Here is a 26,873-nt window from a genome sequence, read left to right on the forward strand (position 1 = left end):
TGGGGCAAGGAAGCTGCCCCCAGTCGGTCCCCGAGGATTCTGCCCAGATAGGGATAAGAATCACCGCGAGTGTTTGCTGAGCACTTGGGAGGCGTAGGCTGGGCGGGAAGGGAAGGCCTGCAGGCTGAGGTGGTCTGCTTTGAGTTTTGCAGCGTTGCCTGCGGTCTCCGTGGGTGAGGGAAAAGGCACAGGGAGGTTCAGAAGCGTTCCTGGAGCCATGGAGCCGGTCAGTGACAGAGCCGGGTCTCAACCCAGGCCACTGCCCTCGGCAGCCAAGCCCCTTCTTTATTTTGGAATGGCCACCTGGCCAACTGGCACACAGGGAGAACTCAGGAAAGGAGGCGTGGCTCACTCCTGAAGGGAGAGGGACACAGGAGCAGCCTTGATGCGCTACGCCCCCTCCAGACCCCGAGTCCCTGTCCTTGGAGGAAGCAGGACTCCCAGGTGGGAGAGGTGAAGCAGATGGCTTCCCCCACTGCAAGGAGGAATCCCGGTGCTCTTCTCCACCAGCCTTCCCTTTGGTCGCCCCCTGGCGTCCGCGTCATTGTGGGAACACTCGGGCGGGATGTATTTTTAAGGAGTGCCTGATGCGTGTGGGTGTGGTGGGGCTGGGGGTGGGGGTGGGGCTGGGGGTGGTTGCAGCGGGGCCTATGCAGGATCCCGGTTGGAGGGGGCTGCAGAGGCTACTGCTGGGCCTGGTGTCGCCATGGCAGCTGGAGAGCGGGCGACCGGTCGCTTGGCGTCCTGCTTGGGGTTGTTGCCCACATCACCGAGCGAACGTTCCTGTCCCGCGCACTCACTGCGAGGCTGGGCAGGGCCGCTTGCCAGTTAATTGTGGGGATTATTATTATTATTATTATTTTTGTAGACGGAGTCGCGCTCTGTCACCCAGGCTGGAGTGCAGTGGCGCGATCTCGGCTCACTGCAAGCTCCGCCTCCGGGGTTTACGCCATTCTCCTGCCTCAGCCTCCCGAGTAGCTGGGACTACAGGCGCCTGCCACCACGCCCGGCTAATTTTTTGCGTTTTTTAGTAGAAACGAGGTTTCACCATGTTAGCAAAGATGGTCTCAATCTCCTGACCTCGTGATCCGCCCACCTAGGCCTCCCAAAATGCTGGGATTACAGGCGTGAGCCACTGCGCCCGGCCAATTGTGGGGATTATCTGAGAGTTGCTGGAGTGTTCTGCACTTCCTTGCGAACCTTTTACCTGGGTGGGCAGGGGGAGAGGCCGAGTCAAGGGAAGGAGGCAGGATGCCACACACGCCCTGCAGGGAGAGTCATCTGCTGGGCACTGCGACACACAGAAAGCCAGGAGCCTGAGCCCCGCCCGCGGTTGTTGAATGGAGGGAGAATGAACAACCGCTGACTCCCTGGTTCCTGGGTGCCGCATCACTGCCCCTCTGCTCCGGGTCAAACCGGCTGTATGCTTAGCTTCAGGAACATGTGGCAGGTGGCAGCCCCCGGCCCCGTGGCAGGTAACGGTGGTTTTGCAGTGTGGCGTGCTGTGGGGGCCGGCAGGGGCACAGCTGGGCAGGCCAGGCTTTCTTTGGCTCAGTATGCAGGGCTGGTTCTTCCCAGAGGAGGCAGAGGTCAGGGAGGAGCTGTCTCCCTGTGTCTCCTGAACAGCTTCATCAGCACACCCTGCAGCGGGGACTCAGTGAGCATCCTGCAGCTGTCTTGTCCCAGAAGGGCTGTGTACTTTCGGCCCTGAGGGCAACCTCCGCATGTCCTTTCTGGGGGCTCCCAGATGAGCCCTGCTCCCCCAGGTCATCCTGATCCATATTGATGTGATAACCCCCTCCTCAGTCCGAAACATCTGGAGGCCCCGTTTGTCCGTGGGATAAGAATGGGCTTGAGCATGGCTGTGGGTGCTCCGTGTGGCGACAGTGGCATGTTCTGTGGCAGCTTGCTTCCTCTGTAGCCCGATGTCTTTGACTCCCAGCCCGATGCTCCCTCCTCACCCAGCAGAGGCCCCTCCTCAGCCTTTGCATTTGCTTTCATTTATCTTCCTTCTTTAAGGCTGCTTTTGAGGGTTTACTGGCCAGCAGCATCATGTGCAGTTTATAAACTGTGTGCCCTCTCGGGGCCAGGTAGGAGCCTGAGAGGGAATGGGAGAAGTGGTCACGAATGATTGTGAGGACTGCAGAAAGAAGACAGGGCTGAGAAGAGTGTGATTTCCCCTAGAATTCAGAGATGCCTGCACCAGCTGGGTTTTGAAGAATGAATAGGAGTTTGCCAGGAAGATTCTAGAGGAACAACAGCAACAAAAAATTTAAACATGGGCACAGAAGAGGTGAGGCACAGATGGCACAGGGATTTGGGGTGTGATGGGGCAAGGCAGCCATGGGCAGGGTCTAGGCCCAGGACCTCAGGTGCTTTGCACGCCATGACTTGGAGGCAATGGTCTTGTCATGCAGCACTGTGCCTCCCTGGGCCCCATTAGAGTCCCTGGCTCTTGGTGTGCCTTTCATGCCCACACCATGGTGGGAGCAGGCAGGTGCGGTTTGGCCTGGGTTTCCCCAAAATGGACACTACTCCTTCTTGTGCTTCAGTATCAGAGTGGGCCCATGGGGTGGGAATAAATGTTTGGGTTTAGGAGGCCTCCAGCTGGGTGGCCTGCACCCAGGCAGGAAACATAGATTAGAGGAAGTATCAAGTTGAAAGGCAGCAGCCGTGGATGTTAAAGCTGGAGGAACCTCTTAAGGAATGGGTGTCAGCTCCCTCGTTTGATGTGGTAGGAAGATGAGGGTGAGAGGGGTTGGGAGCAGGTGCTGGAGCTGGAGCCTGAACCCCCATATCTCAGTGCTGCCATCATCCTTCATGATAAGGAAACTGAGGCACAGGCAGGTTACATAGTCTTCTCAGGATGTCAGTGGCAGAGCTAGGACGTCTATCTCTGCAGCTCAGTTCTGTGTGAAGTCCAGGCAGATGGTGCTGATCAGTAAGGGGTGCTGGCTGAGCGCTGATGGCCACCTGCATCTCAAGGAGAAACAGTGTCACTGGCTAATCTGATGGCTTCTCTGGGCACCAGCACGTGGGCACCATCACCCTTTCTCTGCAAGGGGTTTGTTTAGTGTATTTGGTAGAACATCCCCCAGCCTACTAGGTGTGGCATACTCTATGCCACAAGCTCTGTATCTCAGGCAGCATTTTGTACTTTGAAAAAACAAGTTGGGAACAGAACCCTGATCAATGTGTTTCATTTCCTGTCAGAGCAAATGAAACCTGAAATATTAATGGCACGAGATTTCCCTTATCTTCCTACAAAAGGGCTTGAAAAATGTACTCCCCACAAGCTTAGCATGCAGCTCTGCTACCTGTGGCCCGAAATCATTAGTTATCCATACTCACTGACCTTTGGAAATAAACACGAAGGTTCACTTGAAGACTTGGGGGAGAATCACGGTCAACCTGTGACTCTTGGTTTTTCAGATATTCAGCTGCTTTGGAGAGCCTTGGAGTTCCAGCTGCTCTAGAGGTTCTGGGGAGGGAGCTGTTAGCCTCCCATATGAGCATGTGGCCCATCGTTGCCATCCACACCTGCCCCTCTGTGGATGAATAAGTGGTTTCCTTTCTCAGCTGGTTGACGCTTCATTTGTTTGTGTTCTTTTTCTTTACAGTCTCCTGAATATTCACGCGTTGCTGAATCTCCTGTGGACAAACCACCAATAGGCCAGGACTGTCCTGTGGACAGACGGGGTGAGCCTCTTCTTGTGTCTGGAGATTCTGAGTGAGTAGAACCCGTTACGATCCCCACTGCACTTAATGTGGCATTCATGCATGAGTCTGGGCTGATGTGCTAATTGCGGGCCGTAAGAAGAGTTACAGCCACGATGGCCCTCACCTTTTTCTAACAAAAGCTTAAACACAGCTACGGTAAATATTTTTGCTTTCTGCTTTCACAAACTTCACATACGCTTACATTTATTTTGAGGCGAAAGGGGAAGAACAGACATTTACAGGGGACCAGTTGCTAGGAGAAGACTGTGCATTCCCTGTAACCCTGTCAGTCTCACCTCGGAGATCCTGTCCCTGGAGTGCCCCAGGTCCCTTTTCCCAGCTGCACTGAGTGCCTCCGTCCTCCTGGTGGAGCTGTGCTGCTTTCTTGGGCAGCCTCCCTTCCCCATGGGGTGCAGATAGGCCAGGGGCATCCCGGTGGTCAGTTCTTCCCAGGGACCCAGGAGGAGGGGCCAGCAGAAAGTGGGCAGGTTCTTTCCGCTTGACCTGGCAATAACAATTCCTAAATTGCTCAGCACCCCAGGCTGCTTGCCTTGACCCAGGTAGCCAGTCCCAGGCACCGCAGCAGCAGGGCAGCCCAAGACACTGGTGGCCACCACAGTGAGTCCCTACAAGGAGGTTGTGCAGGACACGTTCTCGAGCTGCCTGCAGGGTCTGGTTGTGGGAGCAGCTCAGCCCCTCCTGCAGAGGTGGGAGCATCTTCTATAGCCGGCAATTGTCCTGCAGGAGCTCTGTGCCCAGTGGAATATCTCAGTGCAGTGCACAATGGGGCCACAGCTGTGTCACAGCCATGCTCTGTCCTTTAGTGGGGCGTCTGAGCCACGTTCCACCTGCCTGTTCTGACACACTGCTCTCCCTCGATGACCCTGCTCCCACTGGCCTCCCCATGGTTTCGATCCGTAACCCAGACCCTGTTCCCAGGAGCTGGCTCAGCACCATCCTGCTCCATACCCTCTCTCAGGGGACATCCTAACCTGCTCAGCCTGTCCTGTTCCTGCCTCTCAACCCAGAACACTGCAGGTCCTTCAGGTATTCGGTGAGACCTTAGAAGCAGGGACAGCAGGATTTATCCCACATGCACCATGCACTGTGCTGAGGAAGCCACGGTCACTCCCCTAATGGTCACTGGGGGTGAGAGAACTGAGGTTGTTGCCCATGTGGTAGAACTGGAATTCAGAGCCTCAGCCACGCCTCAGTCACCACACCACGCCCTGTGCAGGATGTTGGGGAAACCAGGCAGCTAGGACCGGCCTGTGCCTTGGAATGCTTACCCAGACCACCCATCCTTGTCCCCTTTGCACCTCAAAGGCTTGGTCTACTTTTCAGACACAGTTTTTATATTGTCAGCATGATACATATGCATATTTTAAGACGTCAAAGAGTTTTATAAGTTTTATGAAAAAAATAGCAGACCCCTGGCCTCCCAGACCATCTCCCCACCGCCCCTGCCCTGCCCACTCCCCATAGATTACCACTTCCAGCTCTTATTGCTTCTTCCTCTGGTTTTATCTCCACATTTGTAAAGAATATGGACACGCTGCTATTTCTTAGTCTCCTGTTGTGGTCAAGATGGTTGAACTTGTAGATTTCCCTCCTGAGAGCTGCTCCATCTAACCCTAACCCTAACTCTAATATATAGAGTTATGTCATCATTTAGGTGAACCCTTATGCAGTGTGTATCAGTCAGGATAGGCTGCCTCATGAGGCAGGAACAAGCATCCCCAGAGCTGAGAGAGTTCCGTTTCTCTAGCCTCCTGCCCTGGGGGTGGGTGCTGAGTCTGGGGGAGGTGTGGGGTGGGGGGAGGGGCGTCAGCGCTCAGCAGACAGGTGCTCACTGGTGTCACCATGTTCCCTGCCCTCTTCTCATATGGAACACGTGGTGCCCTTTTGCCAGGGCATCCCTGCTCAGGGGTCAGGATAGTCCTCCTCTGAGTGGCTGGGGGTCTGACTGCTCCCTATTTAGACTATTGAGTAGCCCCCTGCTTTCTGCCTCACTCCCTTTTTGTGCTGGTGTTCCAGTGCTTGGGCCTTTTGGGGTTTTAGAGGTGGGCCGTGAGGCTGGGCATGAAAAGGCTTCTCTGCCTCCACCGCCCCCCCGGGGCTCCTCATCCCTGTGCTGCCTCAGCACTTCGTCTGGCAAGATTTGCAGGTGCAGTTTTCATTTCTCATTCTCTGTTGGTTTTGAGTGATTTCAAGAGAAGATGCAGAAAGGCTGTGACCCCACCTCTAAAAGCCAGCGGTCAACCTGGCCACCCTTAAGCCTGTTCTAGTGGGCCCCCTGCCCCGTTGCCCTGCTGTGACAGTGTCCCACGAGGACAGACTCAACACAGGACTTCAGTCCTTGCCTTCCCGAGTGGCCGGCAGCCCTGGTGCTGTTGCTTTCCCTCTCCCTTCCTTGTTCTCAACCTCAGGAGGAAAATGTCCAGTTTCTCATGATGAGATATGATGTCATCTGTAGGTTTTTTTTTTTAAAAGTGGGTAAAATTCATATAACATTAGCCATTAACCAGTTGAAAGTGTGTAATTCAGTAACATGTAGTGCATTTGCAGTGTTGGGCACCCACTATCTGTGTCTAGTTCCAACACGTTTTCTTCATCCCAGAGAGGAACTCTCCATTAAGCAGTCACTCCCCAGCCTCCCTACCCCAGTCTCTGGCAACCCCAATCTGCTTTCTGTCTCCATGGACTTACATATTCTGAATGTTTCCCATAAGTTAGACATCATATAATTTGTGACCTTTTCTTTCTGGCTTCTTTGGCTTAGCATGAAGTTTATGTGGATGACCCATGTTGCAACATGTGTCAGAACTTCAGTCCTTTTAAAGGCTGAACAATATTCCATTCTGCAGATACACCACATTTGTTTGTGCCTTCAATTGATGGGCGTTTGGGTAGTTTCCACCTTTTGACTGTCAGGAATAATGCAGCTGTGAGTGTGTGTGGACAGTGTTAGATTCGGTATCTGTTTTCAACTCTTTTGTGTATGTATTTAGGAGTGGAATTGTTGCGTTCTGTGGTGACTCTGTTTCACTTTTCCAGGAACTGCCAAACTGTTTTCCACCACAGCTGCACCATTTTACATTCCCGCCAGCACTGAATGAGGATTCTCATTTTCCCCCATCCTAGCCAACACTTGTCAGTTTCTGTTTTTTGTTTCTTTGTTTCATGATGGCCAGCCTACTGGGTGGGAAGTGGGGTCTGACTGTTTATTGGCATTTCCTGAATAGGTTTTTTGGTAAATGTTCTTTATCAAGCTGAAGATGGTCTCTGCCTAATTTAGTGAGTGGTTTTTAATCAGAAATGGGTGTTGGATTTTTGTCAGATGCTTTTTCTGCATCAATTGATCTGATCATATGATTTTGTCTCTTTAGTCTGTTGATGTGGTAGATTATATCCATTGATTTTTCTAATGTTGAACCAACATTGCAGCCTTGGAAAAAATCCCACTTGGTTGTAGCGTATAATTCTTTCTAAACGTTGTTAGATTTGATTTGCTAATAATTTGTTGTGGATTTTTAAGTTGTTTGCTCCTGAGAGGCAGTGGTATGTCATTTTTTAATAATTTCTTTGGTCTTGATGTTAGGATAATTCCAGCTTCATAAAGTGAGGAAGTGTTTCTTCTCTTCCAATTTCTGGAATAGGTTGTAAAGAATTGGTGTAATTTCTCCCTTAAATGTTTGGTAGAATTCACCAGTGAAATCTATCTTCCTGTTACTGACTTTTAGTTTAATTCTATTGTAGTCTGAGAACATATATTTATGATTTCTATTTTTAAAATACTTGTTAAGGTGTACTTCATAGCTCAGAATGTGGTCTATCTTTGTGAATGTTCCGTGCAAGCTTGAGAAGAATGTGTATTTTGCTGTTGTTGGATGAAATATTCTATAAATGTCAATTCTATTGAGTTGATTTATGATGCTATTCAAGTGAACTGTCCTTGTTGATTTTCTGTCTGCTTGTTCTATCAATTACTGACAGGTCTTGAAGTCTCCACTTATAATAGTGGATTTACCAATTTCTCATTTAGAATTAAAATTCTATCAGATTTTGCCCCATATATTTCAATTATCTGTTGTTAGGTGCATAGCCTTTAAGGATTGTAACATCCTCTTGAAAATTGATTTTTCTCTCATTATGTAATGTCGCCTTTTTATCCCTGATAATTTTGCTTGGTTGGTAGTCTGCTTTGTCTGAAATTAATAATGGTACTCCAAGTTACTTTGATTAGAGTTAGCATGGTATACCTTTCTCTGTCCCTTTACTTTTAACCTACCAGTGTCTCTGCATTTAAAGTAGATATCTTGTAGATAGCATAGAGTTGGGACTTGTGTTTTTTATCCACTCTGAAAATCTCTGTTTCAATGGGTGTGTTTTGATCATTCACATTTAAATGATTATTGAGGTACTCAGATTAATATCAAACTTTTTAGTAACTGTCTTCTGTACTTGCCAGAGACTTCTTTTTCTCTCTCCTCTGGTTTCAATGGACCATTTTATGTGATGCCATTTTATCTCCTTTCATAGCATATCACTCATACTTCTTTTTAAAAGTTTTACAATATATGTTTACAATATGTATTTCAAAATAATCTAAGCCCACCTTCAAATAACACTATACCTCCTCCCATTTAGTACAACTACCTTATAACAGAATACTCCCAAATCCTCCTTCCTGTCCCTTGTGACATTGCTGTTAATTATTTAAATTATCCATATGTCATAATCATACAGTATATCATTACTATTATTGCAGTAAATAAATTTATTTTTATATCAAATAAGAGTAAGGAAAATAGAAAACTTTATTTTACTGTCATTTATTCCTTTATGAATACCTCTTTTTTATGTAGTTCCAAGTTTTCAACCTATATAATTTTTCTTCTGTATGAAGAAAAATCTTTTAACGTTTATTTCAGGGTATATATTGCCAGTGATGAATTCCCTTGGTTTTGTTTGCCTGAGAAACTATTTCTCCTTCATTTTTGAAGGATACTTTTTCTGGACATAGAATGCTAGGTTGGTGGTTTCTTCTTTCAAAATTTTAAGGATTTCACTCCATTCTCTCTCTCTCTTTTTTTTTTTTTTTTTGAGACAGAGTCTCGCTCTGTTGCCCAGGCTGGAGTGCAGTGGTGCTATCTCGGCTTACTGCAAGCTCTGCCTCCCGGGTTCACGCCATTCTCCTGCCTCAGCCTCCTGAGTAGCTGAGATTACAGGCGCCAGCCACCATGCCTGGCTAATTTTTGTATTTTTAGCAGAGATGGGGTTTTACCATGTTGTCCGTGGCTGGTCTCGAACTCCTGACCTCAAATCATCTGCCTGCCTCAGCCTCCCCAAGTGCTGGGATTACAGACGTGAGCCACCGCACCTGGCCTATCCACCCTCTTTTTCCTTTACTGGTTTCTGATGAGAAGTGGGCTGTAATTCTTATCTTTACCCCTCTATAGATAAGGTGTTTCCCTACCCCGCTGGTCATTTGCCTTAGTCATTTTCTCTGTCTTTGGTTTTCTGTAGTTCAAATATGGTGTGCCTAGGTGTAGGGTATTTTGCTTTTTGGTTTTTTTGTTTTGTTTTGTTTTGTTCTTAGTATTTACTCTATTTGGTGTTCTTTGAGCCTCCATGGTCTGTGGCTTGGATCTGTCATTAATTTTGAAAATATTTTGGCCATCATTACCTCAAATGATTTTCTTCTCCATTGTCTCTTTTGTTCCCTTTTGGTATTCCAGTTACACGTGTAACATCTTTGATGTTGTTCCACAGTTCTTGGATACTTTGTTCTGTTCCCCCCCTCCCCCAACCCATTATTATTATTTTTTTATTTTTATTTTTTTGTAGAGGTGGGACTTTGCCATGTTGCCCAGGCTGATCTTCAATTTGTGAGCTCAGGTGATCCCCCTGCCTCAGCCTCCCAAAGTGCTGGGATTACAGGCATGAGCCGCTGTGCCCAGTCTTCCCACCATTCTTTGTGTGCATGCGTGTTTCAGTTTGAGAAGTTCTTGTTGACCTGTCTTCAGGCTGATTATTTTCAGCCATGTTGATGAGCCTGTCAAAGGCATTCTTCATTTCTGTTAATAGGTTCTTTTGGGCTGGGCGCGGTGGCTCACACCTGTAATCCCAGCACTTTGGGAGGCCGAGGTGGGCGGATCACCTGAGGTTGGGTGTTTGAGACCAATCTGACCAACATGGAGAAACCCCTGTCTCTATTAAAAATACAGAATTAGCCGGGCGTGATGGCGGGCACCTGTAGTCCCAGCTACTCGAGAGGCTGGGGCAGGAGAATGGTGTGAACCTGGGAGGCGGAACTTGCAGTGAGCCGAGATCGCTCCACTGCACTCCAGCCTGGGCAACAGAGCGAGACTCCATCTAAAAAAAAAAAAAAAAAAGAAAGAAATATGTTGTCCTTTTTGTCTTCTAGCATGCCTTGTAAGTTATTTGAAGCTAGATATGATTTATAGGGTGATAGGAACTGAGGTAAACAGGCCTTTAACATGAGGTTTTCTGTTAATCTGGCTATGGGCTACCTGTAATGTTTGTTGTAGCTGTGAGTGTATTCTGATCCTTGCAGTGCCCTTGTTTTTGTCCTCTGGCTCTGGGCTTCCCTAAATTCCCTTCCTCAGAGAGAGTGAGTGTCGTGCAGCTCTCCCAGCTTTCACCTGCTGTTGCACACTGGAGTCCTGTTGGTGTAGTTGTAGGGTGTGGGGAGGGCCAGCGGTCTATAGTCTTCTGATTACATCTCAGTCTTTCCGTGGTCCCATTTCCCTGGGCTGTGACTGTCACAGATGTTTCTTCTTATATAGCTTTTCCAGACCCCAAACAGGAGGCCAGAGGGGGCTGGACTCAGGAATGCCCTTCCTCTGTGGCTCTGCAACAAGGTTCTGGTAAAGTCTTTCCCTGCAGGGAGCAGGCCTTTGTCCTAGAGAAGGCTCTGGCTACATTTCACCAGGATGACGTTTGTCCTCCCTCTGCCAGAGTCACCAGGAGATGTCTCTTGGGTTTTCATGGTGAGAACCTAGTAGGGATCCTGGAGGAAAAGCCCATGAAAGTTTTGGGCCCCACTAAGACTGTGGCTTCTAGGAGTTTCTCAGTCACGGGAGTCCACCCTTGGCCTGCAGCAATTTGTCAGAATTACTCAAACTACTGTGGTATGGCCCTGGAGGCTCTGTTCCAGGTCAGTGGATCTTTGGATTTGGCTGTCTCTAGATTTCAGGGGGGCGGGTTGCAAACTCAATTCACTGATGAGTCCAAAAAAGGTCATTGATTTTCAGTTTGTGCACCATTTTCTTGTCATGAGGATGGGAGTGATGACTTCCAAGTTCTTTACGTGTTGGAGTGGAAACTCCAATCCTTCCCCTGCTTTGATTTTCCTGTCACCCCAACCGGGAATCATGTTTGTTATTTGATGGTTTCCTCAGTTGTCATCCGTCTTCCTAATTAGGACATAAGCTCCAGGGAACTGGAGTGTCAGTGTTCCCTTGCGTCCTTGCACCCACAAGACAGCCTGGCACATTCTGAATGAATACACCAAAAGGGATAAATAACGAGGCCAGGCCACCTGGCTATGGGTGGCTGCTAATCCGTAGGATTTCTCGTGCCTTGTGGTTTCAGTGAATTTGAGACACACATGAGTGATGCTGCCAATGGGAGGCTCCCAGATGTCCTCAACAAATAGAGGAGTGACCACTCAGATCCAAGGGTGTAGCACTTCCCGCCTATCACTGGGAGCTGATAGGCTGTCTTTAGCATGGCACTTTGTATGGTGCTGGCGCCCAGGCTTCCCTGGGGCAACAGCGTTGGCCCAGGCGACACACAAGAAGAAGGGGGCTTTTCTGTGGTCACTTCCGCGTTGCTAGTTGTTTTGCCCTCTTACTGTGGCTAAACCTTCTGTCCATACCTGTCCCCCATTCTCAGTATTTGGCTTTTGGGATTGCAGTAGTGGGACTTGGGTGCACATTGCAAAAAACCAATTTGCCCCCATTATCCATGTCTTGTTGATGGTCCCACTGCCAGCATCAGTTCTTATGAACAGATTTCTAAACCATCACCATCTGTTCTGCTCTTAATTTCAAGTGTAAAAAGTATTACTTTCCTAATTCCGTCAAGGGGAGGGAGAATATGTATTCCTAAAGACCACAGTTCTTGTATGAGGAAGTGTAGATCTGTCACCCACCTACTAAAGGAAAGGTTGCTTCTGCCCATCCTCAAAGCTGTTGAGCAGTTATTTACCTAGAGGGTAAAACTGGCCCATTCGCATCTCTATAAAAACAGGTAGGAAAAGGTGGAAGGAGCTGAGTTGGGGAGGTGGAAGGGGGGCAAAAGCTATGTCTCCCGTCCCTCCCTGACAGTGCAGCCCCCCGACCCTCCAGCCCCCGCCAGTATAGGTGGGAATGGGCTGGCAGGGCTGCATCGTGGTGGTCCCTGCTGCTGCTAGGGCTGTTTCCAGAAGAAGGCCCAGTTTCAGGCTTGACTTCCCCTCAGAAGTCATAAGGACCATAAGGTCCATCTGGGTGGGCGCTGAGCTCTCCACGATGGGAGCAGGATAGACATGAGCATCTTCACCCTCGCGGTCCCTCTGAGCCTGCCCTGGGGGTGAGCTCTTTTTCTGCGCAAATGAACATTCCAGGCAGGCCCTGGAACTTTCTGTCATTCTAAGGCAATAGAAGGTTCTTTGGTTACTTTCAATCCAGGAACATTGTTGGTCAGTCATGAAAAGGAGTAATTATAGACTCTTTGGAGCTTCTCCCACCCGGCTGGAGCCTGACCTGTCTTGGAGCCAGCTGGGGAGGGAGGGCTGTGTGTCCCCTTCTTTCTTTCTTTGCCTCTGTTTTTGCTGGCCAGGGAGTGTTCCGAGGGATGGAGTGTCTGGGGAGAGGGCATTCTCTCCACAAGTGGGCTGGGTGGCACTTCTGGGGTCCAGCAGATGTTTCACTTGGACTTCCTGTCTCCAGTGACCCTCGGGTAGGTTTCTTAGAGATGACCCTGCTGGGAACTTGCAGCTCTTCCCTGCGACCTGTGGGAGGCCTTGCTGGGCTGATGCCCTTGACTGCTCTCCCTGTCCTCCACCATGCCCCTCGGGAGTGCTCCTGGGCTGTTCCTTCAAGGCGGCCCCAGGCTGGCCCCACACTGGTGGGAGCAGCAGGCAGCTCCTCTTTGGGCAGCTCCTCCTTTTCTCCTGTGAGGCAGCTCTGGTCATGGCCTCCTCCCTTTGGATTCTCAGGAAACTCGGGTGCCGCGTCCGCAGACATTGGGGACTTGGTACAGCTATCCTAGGGGTCTGCTAGAAGCCCTGTTTGGGAATCAAGGTGAAGCCACCTCCCCAGCCCCCTCCATGAGGCACAGCCCTTCACGGAAAGTCCCTGCTCCTCTTCTGGTACCCTGTAGGCCAGAAACCATGCTGGGGTGGGGAGCTGGGAGCATCTGTTGATGTGGGATGCAGGCGTGCTTGTCACCTCTCCTGGCCCTCAGGGCAGCAGGACAGCTTACATGAACATCTCATCCCGCCGCTGGTGGCCTCTGGTGAGAGACTACTCCAGTCGGTCCCCCTGTAGCTCCTGGATCTTAGCGGGGGCCTGGGAATGGGAGGCCACAAGGAGGTTCCAGAGCTAGCTAAAGCCACTGAGACTCAGAGGGAGTCTCACGCCACTGCCTCCTGTGCCCCCATCCCCTAGCAAAGTGGGACTGATGAGGGATGACCTTGCGTCCTTCTCGCCTGTTCACTGGGACCTGGTGCTGTTGCCACCGTGGGCCCAAACATCCACTGCCCTTTTAGCAAGGCAGCGCTGCTCCATAGGGTCCAGCCGGGGAAGCATCTGGCTTTGCACAGGTGGAAGATCATGACTATTTCCAGAGTCTGTTGCCAGGCTCCATGTAGTTCAGCAGTTGTTTCTCCCTCTGAGAGTCCAAAGTGGTTGTTTTCCGGAGTTTGGCAGTACCTAAGGGTTAATTGGGATGTTATTGTCTGCGTTTGGCTTAGAGATAGGAAAGTTTTATGTTTATTCAAATTATCAGTAATTTAAAATTACAATTTTAGTCTTAATTGTACGTATTTGGAGATCCCATTTAAGTCTTTGGAAATAATTGCAGAGTAATATTTTGGGAAGTTATATTACAATGCACAGACGTTCAAGTGGAGAAAGGTCCCTGCGTGTGAGCCTTGGCCTGGCAGAGGGGCATCCAGGACAGCATCTACAGCACGCAGCCCTCCCAACTGGGTCTGGGCATGGCTGCAGCTGAGTCTAGCCCTCCTTTCTGTGCTGCTGCATCCCAGGGGATACGGCCACACAGGCCGCAGTTGCCTAGACCGACCTGGTGTCAGAATCACTGTCTCTGCTTTGGTAAGATGTCCTTGGGAGGGGAAGGGAGCCAGCCAATGAGATGAGGGGTAGGAGGGTGACAGGGTGGAGCAGACCTTCATGCTGGCAGAAGAGAGGTTCACATTCACCAGGGAGCAGGTTTTTCTGAACCTGGAGAGCTGAGGGGGGCACCTGGAGCGCCCCTGCAGTCCACAGCATGGGGTGCTGGCTTCTGTACCCTAGTGCAGGTGCAGTGCCATGAGGTACCCATCCCTTGCAGTGGGGTAGGGTTTAAAACCCAGAAGGCAGCCCTCCCTGGAGCACAGCCCCATGGTGTTTAGAGACCCTCTCCTCTGAGCATATGCAGGATGTGACAATGCAGGTGGGCCTAGTGCTGCAGTCTCAGAGACACCCATGGGCTTCTGCCATGCTTTTTATCCACCAGGGCAGTAAAAGCAACGTCCACGGTGGCTTAGCCTCCTGCAAAGCCTGTGGCAGGACAGCCAGGGTTCCCTGACAGTGGAGATGGTGGATGGCCCCATAGGGGGTTGGTCCCATCTCGCCAGCAGAAGTGACCTGTGTGGCCTTAGTGGTCAGTGCTGCCTATTGTGATAGTGGATTGTTTAAAGCCAGGTCCCATTGTGGCTCCTGAGGGAATGAAAATGAGGGGTCCTTTGCTATGATCTGATGCTTGTGTTCCACCAAATCCATATTTTGGAATTCTTATCCCCAAAGTGATGGGACCTTAGGGAGGGAGACTTTGGAATTCACATTCCCAAGGAGATGGGGCCTTAGGGAGGTGTCTTAATCTGTATTCTGCTGCTGAAACAGAATACCACAGATTGGGTAATTTATAATGAACAGAACATTATTTGGCTCAGAGTTCTAGGGGCTGGGAAGTCCAAGGTTGAGGGTTGCATCTGCTGAGGGCCTTCTTGCTGCGTCCTAACATGGTGGAAGGCATCATATAGTGAGCAAGAGAGGGAAGGGGGCCAAACTCATTGTTTTATTAGGAACCTGCTCCTCAGTCACTAACCCACTCTTGCAATAATGGCATTAATACATTCATGAGGGTAGAGCTTTCAGGACCTAATCACCTCTTAAAGGTCTCACTTCTCAACATTGTTGCATCAGGGATTAGGTTTCCAACACATGAACTTTGGGGGGGCACATTCCAACTATAGCAGTGGGTGATCAGGTCCTGATGGTGGAGCCCTCATAATGGGATCAATGCCGTTTTAAAAAAGGCTGCAGAGAGAGCCTCCCGCCCTCCACCATGTGAGGACAGAGTGAGAAGCTGCCGTCTCTGAGCCATCACGCAGGTACTCACCAGGCACGGAATCTGCTGGCTCTTTGGTCTTGGACTTCCCAGCCTCCTGAACAGAGACAAACCACTTTCTGTCATGTATAATCTACCCAGTTTATGGTATTTTGTGAGAGTACCCTGAATGGAATAAGACTCCCTTCAAACAAATGTCCCGCTCTTTGAAAGAGAGTGTGGGGCTCACAGTCTGCTAGTAAAGACAGTTGTAGGAGCAATGGCAAGCCCACACTGGCTCGGATTTTCAGACCTTATCATTGTCTGAAAGTCCTCGACCTGAGGTTTTATTGGTCCAAAGTCAGGGCCTGCTGGAGCCCCACAGGTTGCGTGCTTGGCCTGTGGAGCAGTTTTCTCCAGAGCACCCCTATCCCCTCTGCCTTGTTCCAGGCCCAGCAGGGACTGAGGGTAGAATAATGACAGGCACAGCTCCTCCCCTCAAGGAGTCCACTATCTGGGGTTTGATGCTGGAGCCCAAGGAGGGGCTGCCCACATGGGTGGAGCAGAGGGCCTGGGGAAGTTCCAGGAAGAAGTGACTGTGTGCCGAGGCTGCAGGAATAGAGGCAGCCCAGGAGAAAGGGGGGCATGGGCTGGAGGTGGGGGTGGTTCCAGGCAGAGAGAGCAGCTTGCACATGGGAAAACAAGGCATGGAGTGGGCAGCTCCTTCCGCCTGGTCTCTAAACCTGTGAAGAGGGGGCTGGGGAGAAGAGACGGGGGTGGAGGAGAGCAGGACTCACAGGCCAGCCAGCCCTCCACGGCCTTGGGAACAGAGTGAAGAGCTTGGACTGTGTCCTATGTCCTGGGGCCGGTGCCACTGCAGGCTTTGGAGCCAGGAGGGACTCAGTGGAGCTTGCTGTGTATGATTGTGAGTGTGGGGAATGGTTTGGGGTGGGAGGCAGGACAAGCAGCTGTGGACTCCTGTCTGCAGGTGAGTGCCAGGGCTCAGTGTGGGTTCTGATTGGGCTAAGTAGGTGCCCATCTGCCTGGAGTCCAGCTGTCCTTGTCTGGTCTGTAGACCTTGTTGTCAAGGTCTGGCAGCTCAACGCTGATCTTTCTGAGATAATGAAAAGGGAAAACTTTAGAGGCAGGACGAAGACCTTGTAGTGACCAGTGACATCCCCACAGGGTCTAGGTGTGCGAGGTCTATTGGCGCCTGTGTGGGAAGGCGGGAAACCAGGGGCTTGGGGCCAGCCACAAATGCCACACTGGGCTCTGCCTCGGCTCTAGGTGCTTTGGTTGCTGGATTTGGTGGTGGCTCAGGGCAGTCACTTGTCATTCTCAGTATTTTATGCCCTGGGGCCTCCCCAGAGCCATAGGAGATGGTTCACCTCTGAAGGACTGCCCCATGCTGTGCTTGGTAAGCTCGGTCACCCAGGGCTGTCACAGAGATGGGCTATGGCCCACATGGGCTGAGCTGATTTCTGCCCTGCCACCTACACCTTGCTGTGATTACTTTGGCAGTGTTTCCCTGTCAGGAGAGCAGGTGGGAGGGGAGGCAGGTCCCTGAACTGGGATAGAGCCCGGAGACCTGGGTGTCCTCTGCTCCGTTGTACTGACCCGCTGTGTGCTTATGAAATGAGGGCAGGGGTTCTCAGTGCTCCCATGGCATGGTGACTATAATCCATGAATGATGCCCACACAGTTCCTGGCATGCTCAGTGTAGCCTTGTTGTTGTAAGAGAAAAAAGCAGGGATTCTCCACTTCCCCACAGAGTGAACTGGAACGAGGAGAGACTGGTATTTCTCCAACACTAGGTTTCTTTGGATTTTTGTGCTGGTTGATACTCCCTAAATCACAGGTCGCCTTAAAGAGAGCAAGAGCCCTGCACGGTGGCCCGGACCCTTGGGGCCCCTTCCATCCGATGCACCTCGTGGCCCAGTCTTTACCTGCTCACCATGCACAGCACTTCCCATGGGTTTGGAAACGTGTCATCTGCATGGCAAGGATGGGAATGGGGAGTGGGAACCTGCAGTTTAGGGTCCAGGCAGGTGGATTTTAATTTGCCCCTGGGGGATTCTAGGGCCAGCAGAGCTCACTGCCGCTGCTGTCTGGGCCTCCAGGCAGTGAGCTGCTGGGGGAGCCCCTCTGGAAATGGACAGTGGCTGTCCAGGGCGTAGGACGCTAGGGGGCGAACAGAGGAAGTAGAGGTATCTGGGGCTGAAGTTCAAGGTTGCAGCATGAAGTTCAGGGTTGCAGCGCCCAGCCTAGCAGGGCAGGGTTCAATCTGCAGGACTGGCATGAGGAGGCAGAGGAGTCAGCCAAGCCCTCCCCTCAGCCTCTCTCCAGACAGTACAGATTCAAGGCCAGGTCTGCATGAGGACAGCCACCTGGTCTCGGCTGAGGTTACAGGAAGGGAGTCGGGGCAAGGGCCAATGAGTTTGTTCCTAATTTGGGTCCCCTAATTGTCCAAGAGAAGAAGAAAAGGCCTAATTTCTGTTTCGCTAAGTTTTAGACTACTTTAGTTCACGCTCTTTAACACTAGGTTATTCATGCAGAGCTCATCTCTATTAATCAAAATGTATGATTAGGCAGAAAGCCCTATTCCCACACCAGAGTGGTGAAATGCAGTGCATGTGTGTTCAGATCAATTTTTGAAGTCTTGATTTTGTTTTGTTACATGTTTATTTGATTGCTTGCAGAAGAATGAAGTTTTTTGGCCCTCTGGAAAATTTTTCTTTCTCCTGAGAGGTTTTCCAATCTAGTAGAAAATAGACGCAGAGTTTGGCTTGCATTGATTGCGGCATTAGAAGCGGCCCTGTACATTTTAATGTGGAAGACGTGATGGTTTTGCGTTTGCTCCTCCAGTTGTGCCCCATGGCTGTCTTTCTGCCAGCTCTCTTGCACATTTAGTTCTTGAGCGAGATGTTCTAAATAGAAGCCATGGTCCATTCAGTCCCCAGCCTGCTGTCCTTCTGTGACCCGCCAGCCAGCTTTGCTTAGGGAGCTATGAGCCCCTCCTACTACGCTACAAAGTCATGGGCAGGAAAAGCATTTGTGCACAGCCAGGAGCAGAGCACCCAGGCCCAGGTCTGTCCCAGAGCCATGTGGACCTGGCGAATGGCTGTTCAGGTCAGAAGGGGGTTTGGATACACCGGTTCTGTGTTTCGGAGGCCAGCGTAGTCCCCAGTGTATTTCGCAGAAGCGATAGCAGCTTTATTCCCAAGGCACTAGTGCCAGTGCGTTAGGCACGTGCTGGGTGCCTGCTTGAGTGTCTCCTTTGTTCCTCTCTATCACTGGCTGTCCCCTGCAGAGGCAAGCGAGGCAGAGAGTTGGCTGGTAACAGCCAGTGTCCGCAGAGCCCCAGGGCTCCCTGACTGGGCTGTGCCACCCGGGGACAGGCAGATAGACCCCAAGTAAAGTTAAAGGGAAGCACAGTGGGGCCTGCACAGGATGTGAGTTGGAGGCTCTGGTGAAACTGAGACTTGGTGGGGGATGGGAGGCAGGGGCCCTGCTGGGACAGACAGGAGACCAGGGGCCAGTGGCAGAAATGGTCCTCGACCTATCCTCATGCGGATGGTGGCCTCTACCGGGAGCCCTGTGTGTCTCTGAGCCTTAGTCTCCCTCCCTCCAGTCTGCGAAATGGGCATAATAGAAATGATGCATCTCACTAATAAATCTGTGCAGAAAGAGAAAGCAGTTTGCAACTGCAAAGCATCATTCAGATCTTCCTGGCTCTACCTCCAGGATCGTATGCCTCCGCTCTCTCACGAGACACAGGCCTCCCATGTGCCCGGTGGTGGTCTCGAGGTCATCTGAGCCATCATCCACCCCTCTATACCGGGGACAGTGTGCTGCCAGGAGGGGCACCAGAAGAGGTGTCATACACTGGCATGCTGAGCTAGGATTTGAGGCACTTCCTGCCTCTTCCAGTTCCTTGTGGGCCGGGGGTGCTTTGCTCAGATGGTGCTGGGGAGGAAGGGCAATATCTAAGGATGTATTAAGAGGGTCACATTTAGGTGTGCCATCTTCTGAGGGACAGAACCCTGTCACGACAGTTTTGCCGTGACTGAATTCCCACATTGCAGAGTGCGCTTGGGGTGTGGCTCTGAACATCACTGGCAGGTCAGGTGGAGCCTCGCTGCTCTGGGGAGCTGTGCCCAGGTTCCCTCGGTTCCTGAAGCTCAGAGGTTGCAGGAGAAAGGGCCTCCTGGTGGCTGCTTACTCTGCCCCACTGTGAAGTGCCTGGTCACTAGAGTTAGGCCCCTCTCCCACTCCGGGCTTCAGGGATTCCACTGAGGATGGAGGGTGTTGGATTTAGTTTCTTTCTTTTTTCTTTTTTTTCTTTTGAGGTGGAGTCTCACTCTGTCACTCAGGCTGGAGTGCAGTGGCGCCATCTCTGCTTACCGCAAGCTCCGCCTCCCGGGTTCACGCCATTCTCCTGCCTCAGCCTCCCGAGTAGGTGGGACTACAGGCGCCCGCCACCGCGCCTGGCTAATTGTTTTGTATTTTTGGTAGAGACGGGGTTTGAATGTGTTAGCCAGGATGGTCTCGATCTCCTGACCTCGTGATCCGCCCGCCTCGGCCTCCCAAAGTGCTGGAATTACAGGCGTGAGCCACCGCGCCCGCCCCCCTTCTGGAGTATTTTGTTCATTAGAAGTAACTCAGGGACTTAGTGTCTTTAGCTCCAGCCAGTCCTGTGACCTCTCTGCCACTGTGTGAATGTCCCCAACCCCCCACCTGATAAGCAGGTGTCCTGAGGTCATCAGGGATTTGGACTTAGTTATTAAAAAGCAACCAGCACCCTTAGGAGCCTCCAGAGCAGAGATTGCCAAACTTTCTCAGACCACGGTGCCCTGGATCTCAGCAATTTCATGGTGTTTCTAGACCAAAACACATAGCTAACAACTCTACTTTTTAAATAGCTAGGTCCAAACCACATGGTATTTATGTCCCAACAACTTGGAAGCCGCACGAGAAATAATACTCATAAATTGAAACAAATGTATTTCATCCTAAACCACAATCACAAACGGAAGTGTGTCTGCTGAATGAGATTGGCACCATTCTCATTTCCTGTTTGATGCTGACTTTTGTGTGGGACTTGCTGTTTAAAAGTTTATTTTTATTTTTAATTTTTAGACACATATCATAGTCATACATATTATGGGGGTACGTGTGATATTTTTTCTTGAGACAGCATGACAGAGTCTTGCTCTGTAGCCCAGGCTGGAGTGCAGGGGTGCAATCTTGGCTCACTGCACCCTCCACCTCCCTGGTTCAAGCGATTTTCATGTCTCCGCCTCTTAAGTAGCTGGGACTACAAGAGGTGTGCCACCTTGCCTGGCTAATTTTTGTATTTTTAGTAGAGATGGGGTTTCACCACATTGTCCAGGCTGGTCTCAAACTCCTGGCCTCAAGTGATCTGCCTGCCTAGGCCTCCCAAAGTGCTGGAATTACAGGCATGAGCCACCGCACCTGGCCTACATGTGGTATTTTAATATAAGCATATACATTTTTAATTGTGGCAAAGTACACATAACATAAAATACCATCTTAATCGTTTTAAGTGTATAGTTCGGTGGAATTAAGTACATCAACATTGTTTTGCAGTCATCACCATCAGCTATCTCCAAAACGTTTTCATCTTCCCAAAACTTAAACTGTGCGCATGAAACAGTACCTCTCCTTTCCCCCTTCCTCCAGCCCCTCCCAGCCACCACTCTACTTTCCCTCTGTCTGAATTCACCTCTCTAGGTACCTCATGTAAGTGGAATCATGCAGTATTTGTTCTTTTGTGACTGTCTTATTTCACTTCGCATGGTGTCCATAGGGGTCATGCACGTTGTGGCGTGCGTCAGAATTGCTTCCTTTTTTAGTGCTGAATAACACTCCATTGCGGGAATATGCCACATTTTGTTGATCTGTTCGTCTGCTGCTGGACACGTGGGTTGGTTCCGCCATTTGGATTGTGGATAATGCTTCTGTGAACAGGGGTGTACAGATGTCTCCCTGAGTCCCTTCTTTCAGTTCTTTTGGGATATACCCAGAAGTGGAATTACTGGACCATACGGTAGCTCTTTTTAAAATTTTTTGAAGTGCCATACTATTTTCCACAGCAGCTGCACCTATTTACATTTCTATTATGCCAACAGTGTACAAGGGCTCCAATTTCTCCACATCCTCACCAGCACTTGTGTTTTCATTTTTTTTGTTTTTCTTTTCTTTCTTCTTCCTTTTTTAAATGGTACTATCGCAACAAGCGTGATAGCAGGAATTTGCTTTTAATTACAGCTACTTCTGGCCTCACGAGACGTCTTTCAGAGGAATGTAGTGTGATCTCACCTTGGAAATGAGAGCTGCCTCAAGGCAGTGGTGCATGCGGTGCTGACAGGTGCCAAGGGTCACTGCCTTCCCCATGGACATCTGGGCTGTGCTACAATGCCCCTGTGGGTGCAGCAGGGCCCCTAGGGTGCCTCCGTGCAGCTTGGGAGCCATGGAACTAGACAGTGTGCTTCAGACGAGTAGATAAGCACAGAAACAGAGCCGTAAGGACTGGGGGGAACGTCCAGTCCATAGTTCTGTGTGGAACCACAATCCACGGAGGCAGCTGAGGGGCGAGTGTAGTGTACATGGCTGTGCGCTCCATCTCCGTGCTTACAGCCCTACAAAGTGGGAAGAGAATGGAAGAAACAGGAGAGAAAAAGTCCCATGTGGTTTCCCGGAATCCTGTGGGTAGTGAGAGTCTCAGCATTGTTATTCCTGGCATGTTTTGTGTGTAACGTGAGATGAAGCAAATGATTACTGATGTGATCTTTTAACTCTGAGGACCTTGACCAGGATTTTCAGTGGGGAGGAGAAAGGAGATACAGAGGAAAGATGCTGCGGGTTAAGGAAGCCTCTGGAGGCCGGGCGCGGTGGCTCACGCCTGTAATCCCAGCACTTTGGGAGGCCGAGGCAGGTGGATCACGAGGTCAGGAGATCGAGACCATCCTGGCTAACACGGTGAAACCCCGTCTCTACTAAAAATAAAAAAAAATAAAAATAAAAAAATTAGCGGGGCGTGGTGGCAGCCGCCTGTAGTCCCAGCTACTCCGAAGGCTGAGACAGGAGAATGGAGAATGGCGTGAACCCGGGAGGTGGAGCTTGCAGTGAGCCGAGATCGCGCCACTGCACTCCAGCCTGGGTGACAGAGCGAGACTCTGTATCAAAAAAAAGAAAAAAAAAAAAAAAAAGAAAAGAAAAAGAAAAACAAAGCCTCTGGAATCCGGAACTACAAATCCATAAATAGCCCTAGAGTGTTCCCTGGAGAGGCCTGGAATCAGTGGCCAACCCAATCACACGGAGCACCCCCAGTCCCGGGTCATGTCTTGAAATTCAGTTTTGTGCTGAAAGAAGCTGAGACTACTTGGACAAATGGTTGATACCGGGTTGGGGGTGGGAAATGTACAAGTTGAACCTAAACGCTTTGTCATAGCAGATAATAAAGGAGCCACCCTGGACTGTGAGGATGTGATTCTGCTGAGAGAGAGCATTAAAAGATGAAAAAAACTATTAAAGTCAGAGTCCACGAGGATAGTGTTAAAAGGACTCGTGAGCTCACCTGATGAGGCCAGAGATGGAAAATTTGAACATCAGTAAGAGTAAAAATCACAGTGGGTTGAAATGTATGCAGTATGTTTAAGTCCATGAGTTTTTTAACAATACTCAGGAAACAAACCTAATCCGTCACCTTTGGAGAATGCTAGGGAACCAATTATATATTTTTGGTAAATAAGGGAAAGCTCTGAAATATATATCCTGCTTTTCTTATGCAGGCCGCACTACTGGGTGAGCAGGTGGCAGGTTGGGAGGTTCCATGTATAGAGGATGGAACCTCTGTGTCTGAAGTGTCTCAGCACATCTGAATTCACAAGCTGGGCGCTGGTGGCCCTGGGGCCTGCTGACATCTCAGGAAGGGAGGAAGAGCCACACTGCCCGGGAGCTGGTCTGCCCCTATTCTAACAGGGATCTCATTCGACTTCCAGATCCAACCACCGATTTGCAGGAACGGAAAGGACAGAGGACGATGTTTGGCTGTGCTTCAGGCACCTGGCCATCAAAAGCCAAACCACGGGAAATGCTGTGTGACCAACGACTCTTCAGTTAATAACTTGGGAGGCAAAAAAAAAAAAAGAGGTGGAAGCACAACCAACGGTTAAAGGGGATATAAAAGGCACACATAGTGTGTGTTTAGGGACATGTGCTACACGGAGCAAGGTGGGGCTATGATTACCCTACAACCAGGATATGGTCAGGGGCACACAGGGAGGCTGGGTCCCGAGGGCTGGAGTGGCCGGTAGGGCCCCTCTTCTTCCCTGCCTGAGGATTGTAAAGGTTGTTTCATAGCCGTTTGTTTATTATTTATTTATTTGTTTATTTATTTATTTATTTAGAGATGGAGTCTCGCTCTTTCGCCCAGGCTGGAGCGCAGTGGTGCGATCTCAGCTCACTGCAAGCTCCGCCTCCCGGGTTCACACCATTCTCCTGCCTCAGCCTCCCGAGTAGCTGGGACTACAGGTGCCCGCCACCACGCCTGGCTAATTTTTTTTTGTATTTTTAGTAAGAGACACGGTTTGACCGTGTTAGCCAGGATGGTCTCGATCTCCTGACCTCGTGATCCGCCCGCCTCGGCCTCCTAAAGTGCTGGGATTACAGGCGTGAGCCACTGCGCCTGGCCTCATAGCCATTTATTAAGCTAAATATTTACACTATGTTTTCTAAAAAAGTAAAATTATTTTAACAACATAAAAGTCAAAGGAAGAAGTTCCTGGAAGTGATCTTGAAGGTGCAAGTGGGCAATTGTGAACAGTCTGCTGGTGCAGGATGTGGCGCTTCGTCGTGGGAGTGCTGTCTCCCTCCACTGTGGGCCCCGCTCCTTCCTGCAGCACACGCAGCTCACTGCTGCCATTTCCCGTGTAATCCTGTCTTCTGTCTTGACTCAGACCCACTCGTATCTTTGTTGTCTGGGGTCTGCGCTTTACTAGGGGACCTTGGAGTTGTGTTGTTGGCTGTGACTTCATTCCATGTTCTTTCCCATAAGGAACTGTGTTGGGAATAGTTTGTCCGATGATTCCATGGTCATGCCTTTTGGCCTTTTCTGTGAGGGGCGAATGGGGAGCACATGGAACTTATTGCTGCTGTCTTCAGTATTTCTTGGGGGAGGAACTCGGTGTGGTTTGTTCCAGCCTGAGCCCACCCTGAGGTCTGTTGTTGGACCCACCTGCCTGGTGCAGGCTGCCAGGGTCTTCCTGCCAGCGCGGGATCCCGCACTTTCCATTTCCTCCTGCAACCATCAGACCCAGGGACACATGTGTGGCTCCTTCTCCAGTAAGCGACCTGGGAGGTGTCCTTACCCCAGGACCCGAGTGAGCGTCTGTTGGAGACTCCCAGGTGTGCAGGCCAGAAGGACGCGCCCAGTTGTGTGGCTGCCTCTTCCCTGCAGGGAGAGAGAGAAGGCTGGCGTGGGGCTTCTCCCTGGGCTGGGCCTGCATTGTCCCCGAGGCCCGTGGCCGCTGGAGCAGCCCCTGAGCGACTCTGCTCCTTCCTGGGCCTCGGTTTCCTCGTTCTCAGCGGGGGCTTCTGCCAGACTGTCTGGGAGATGTTTTCAGCCCTCTAATTTGTGCATGCTGTGACTCACCCAAAATTACAGAGCAAAGCTAATGGAATCAGGAATTTATAAATCCCCCTTCCTTCCTCACGCGGTTCCTTGAGTTTTTGAAAACTACCATTCAGAATGAGACAGTGGCCCTCTACCTGAGGCCACAGGGTTGTCTGTGGCCTGATTTCTGGCCAGTCAGGCTGGGTGAGCCTCAACAGTGTGAACATACTAAAGGCTTCTTCCTTGCCCTGGGACACCGGTTCTGGCCAGGCTACAGGGCTCACAGCTCAGACCTGCCTCTGCCCGGGAGTGACACGGTCCCCTCTGCTCACGTGCCATGGATCAGAGCTGCCATGTGGCCCAGCTTAGGGAGGCCAAGAAGCATGGGAGACTCCCCGGCTATTTGACGAGCAGGACCTGTCCATGCCATCTCCCATCTGTGCCCCGCATCTGCGACTTCCAAAGAGCATTGGCCTGCACTGTCCTATGAAATGCTACCACGAGCCCTTTCTGGCAAGTGCAGTTAATCCTGTTCGGTGGGTTAGGAAACCAAGACTCTGAGGGAGGCTTTCAGTGCCACAGCTGGGAGGTGAGAGTTGTGAGTTGCAGATGTCTCAGCCATCCCGAGCGTGACCATTCTGAGTGGCAGGAAGCTTTTCACTCAGCACTGAATACATGATGCCTACAGTGTTCTGGGCCTCCTCCATCAGGAATCATGGGCCCTTCTCCCCAGGACGCTCATCGATGGCCCCGGCTCCTCCAGCCCTGTCTCCTCCAGCCCTGGCCCCTCCTTGGGCTGTGGCTGCACCCTGGGCTCCACCCATTCCAGACCCAAAGGCCCATGGGCCAACAAGACACCGCCCCTACATGGTGTGCCCACAGGCTCTTATGGATCCCAGAGGGCCCCCTTTGTCCTGCTTGGGGAGGCTGGGGTAGCCGCTCCACAGTGCCCTGCCGTGGCCCCCATGATCTCCAACTCCCTACTGTGTCTGCTGGACGTTTGAACAGCCTCCTGCCCTAAACCTTGCATCCTGCCACCTCTGGCCCACTCTCCACCCTGGCCTACTCTCCACCCTGGCCCACTCTCCACCCTGCAGCCAAGTGATCTTTTCCAGCAGCACATGTGACTGAGTATTGCTGATGGCTGCGACTGCTCTCAGGATCAAATTGTGTCTCTTCCGAAAGAGACATCAGATAAGAGACATTGGAAAAGAACATGAATTGTGGTCACCCAGAGCTCTTTCGTGGTTTGGGATTAAGCCATGCAGAAAGGTGTGCAGGAGCCTAGATCACCTGCCAACCTGCCTCTTGCCATCCTCTATTTTGTACGCTCAGTCACCCCAGAAAATTGCTCCGGCCCTTGGATTTACCTCCGTGTCACTGTCCATCCGGTACCCTCTGCCTGGGATGCCTCCTGGGTCTCCATCACCCGCCTCACTCGTTTTTCCTCTGCACATAGCATCTACTTCCGCCCTTCTGCAGGACACCTTCCCAGGCTGGGTCTGGACCACCCTGTGGACTCGCTCCTCGCAGTACTGGCCACATGCCCTCAAGCCCATCTGTTTCTTAGAGTCGATGTCCCCTAAGGTGTGAGTTCCTGGTGAGCAGGAGAACCTGTGCCTTTTATAACCTGGTGTGCTGCTCGGTGTGCCGAAGGAACCAAGGCGATGTTGAGAAATGAATGGAACAGCTGTACTGTGCAGAGATACGTGCAGAGAGGGGCAGGAGGAAGCCTCCACTTCAGACTTCAGTGTGAAAAAGAGACACTGGAAAAGAACATGAAATGTGGTTGCCCGATGCTCCTTTGTGGTTTGGGATGAAGCCCTGCAGAAAGGTCCGGGCAGCGCTGCAGCCCCGCCACGCTGCTTGCCCCACGTGGGTTCTGGAGTCTGGTGGCACCTGGAAGAGCAGGTGGAGTGGAAGCTGCTAGAAGGTGGGAACTTGAGGGTCCTGG

General features: G+C 50.9%; 1 protein-coding gene across 15 annotated transcripts in view; it reads left to right on the forward strand.

The window, feature by feature from the left end:
- APBA2 (amyloid beta precursor protein binding family A member 2) overlaps nucleotides 1–26,873 on the forward strand; it is a 232,934-nt gene that overhangs the window by 32,977 nt on the left and 173,084 nt on the right. For 7 of the 15 annotated variants that reach the window (XM_055098170.2, XM_063596985.1, XM_003811062.5 and 4 more), the window contains exon 2: nucleotides 3,621–3,730. The gene's annotated coding sequence lies outside the window, so the exon portion shown is untranslated. Of the gene's footprint in view, nucleotides 1–3,620; nucleotides 3,877–15,955; nucleotides 16,208–26,873 lie in introns of those variants that run through there. The other 8 variants (XM_057299830.2, XM_055098171.2, XM_034938378.3 and 5 more) reach the window with 4 other exon arrangements.

The sequence above is a fragment of the Pan paniscus genome, chromosome 16 (assembly GCF_029289425.2).
Source record: "Pan paniscus chromosome 16, NHGRI_mPanPan1-v2.0_pri, whole genome shotgun sequence".
In the NCBI taxonomy this organism is placed as follows: domain Eukaryota; kingdom Metazoa; phylum Chordata; class Mammalia; order Primates; family Hominidae; genus Pan; species Pan paniscus.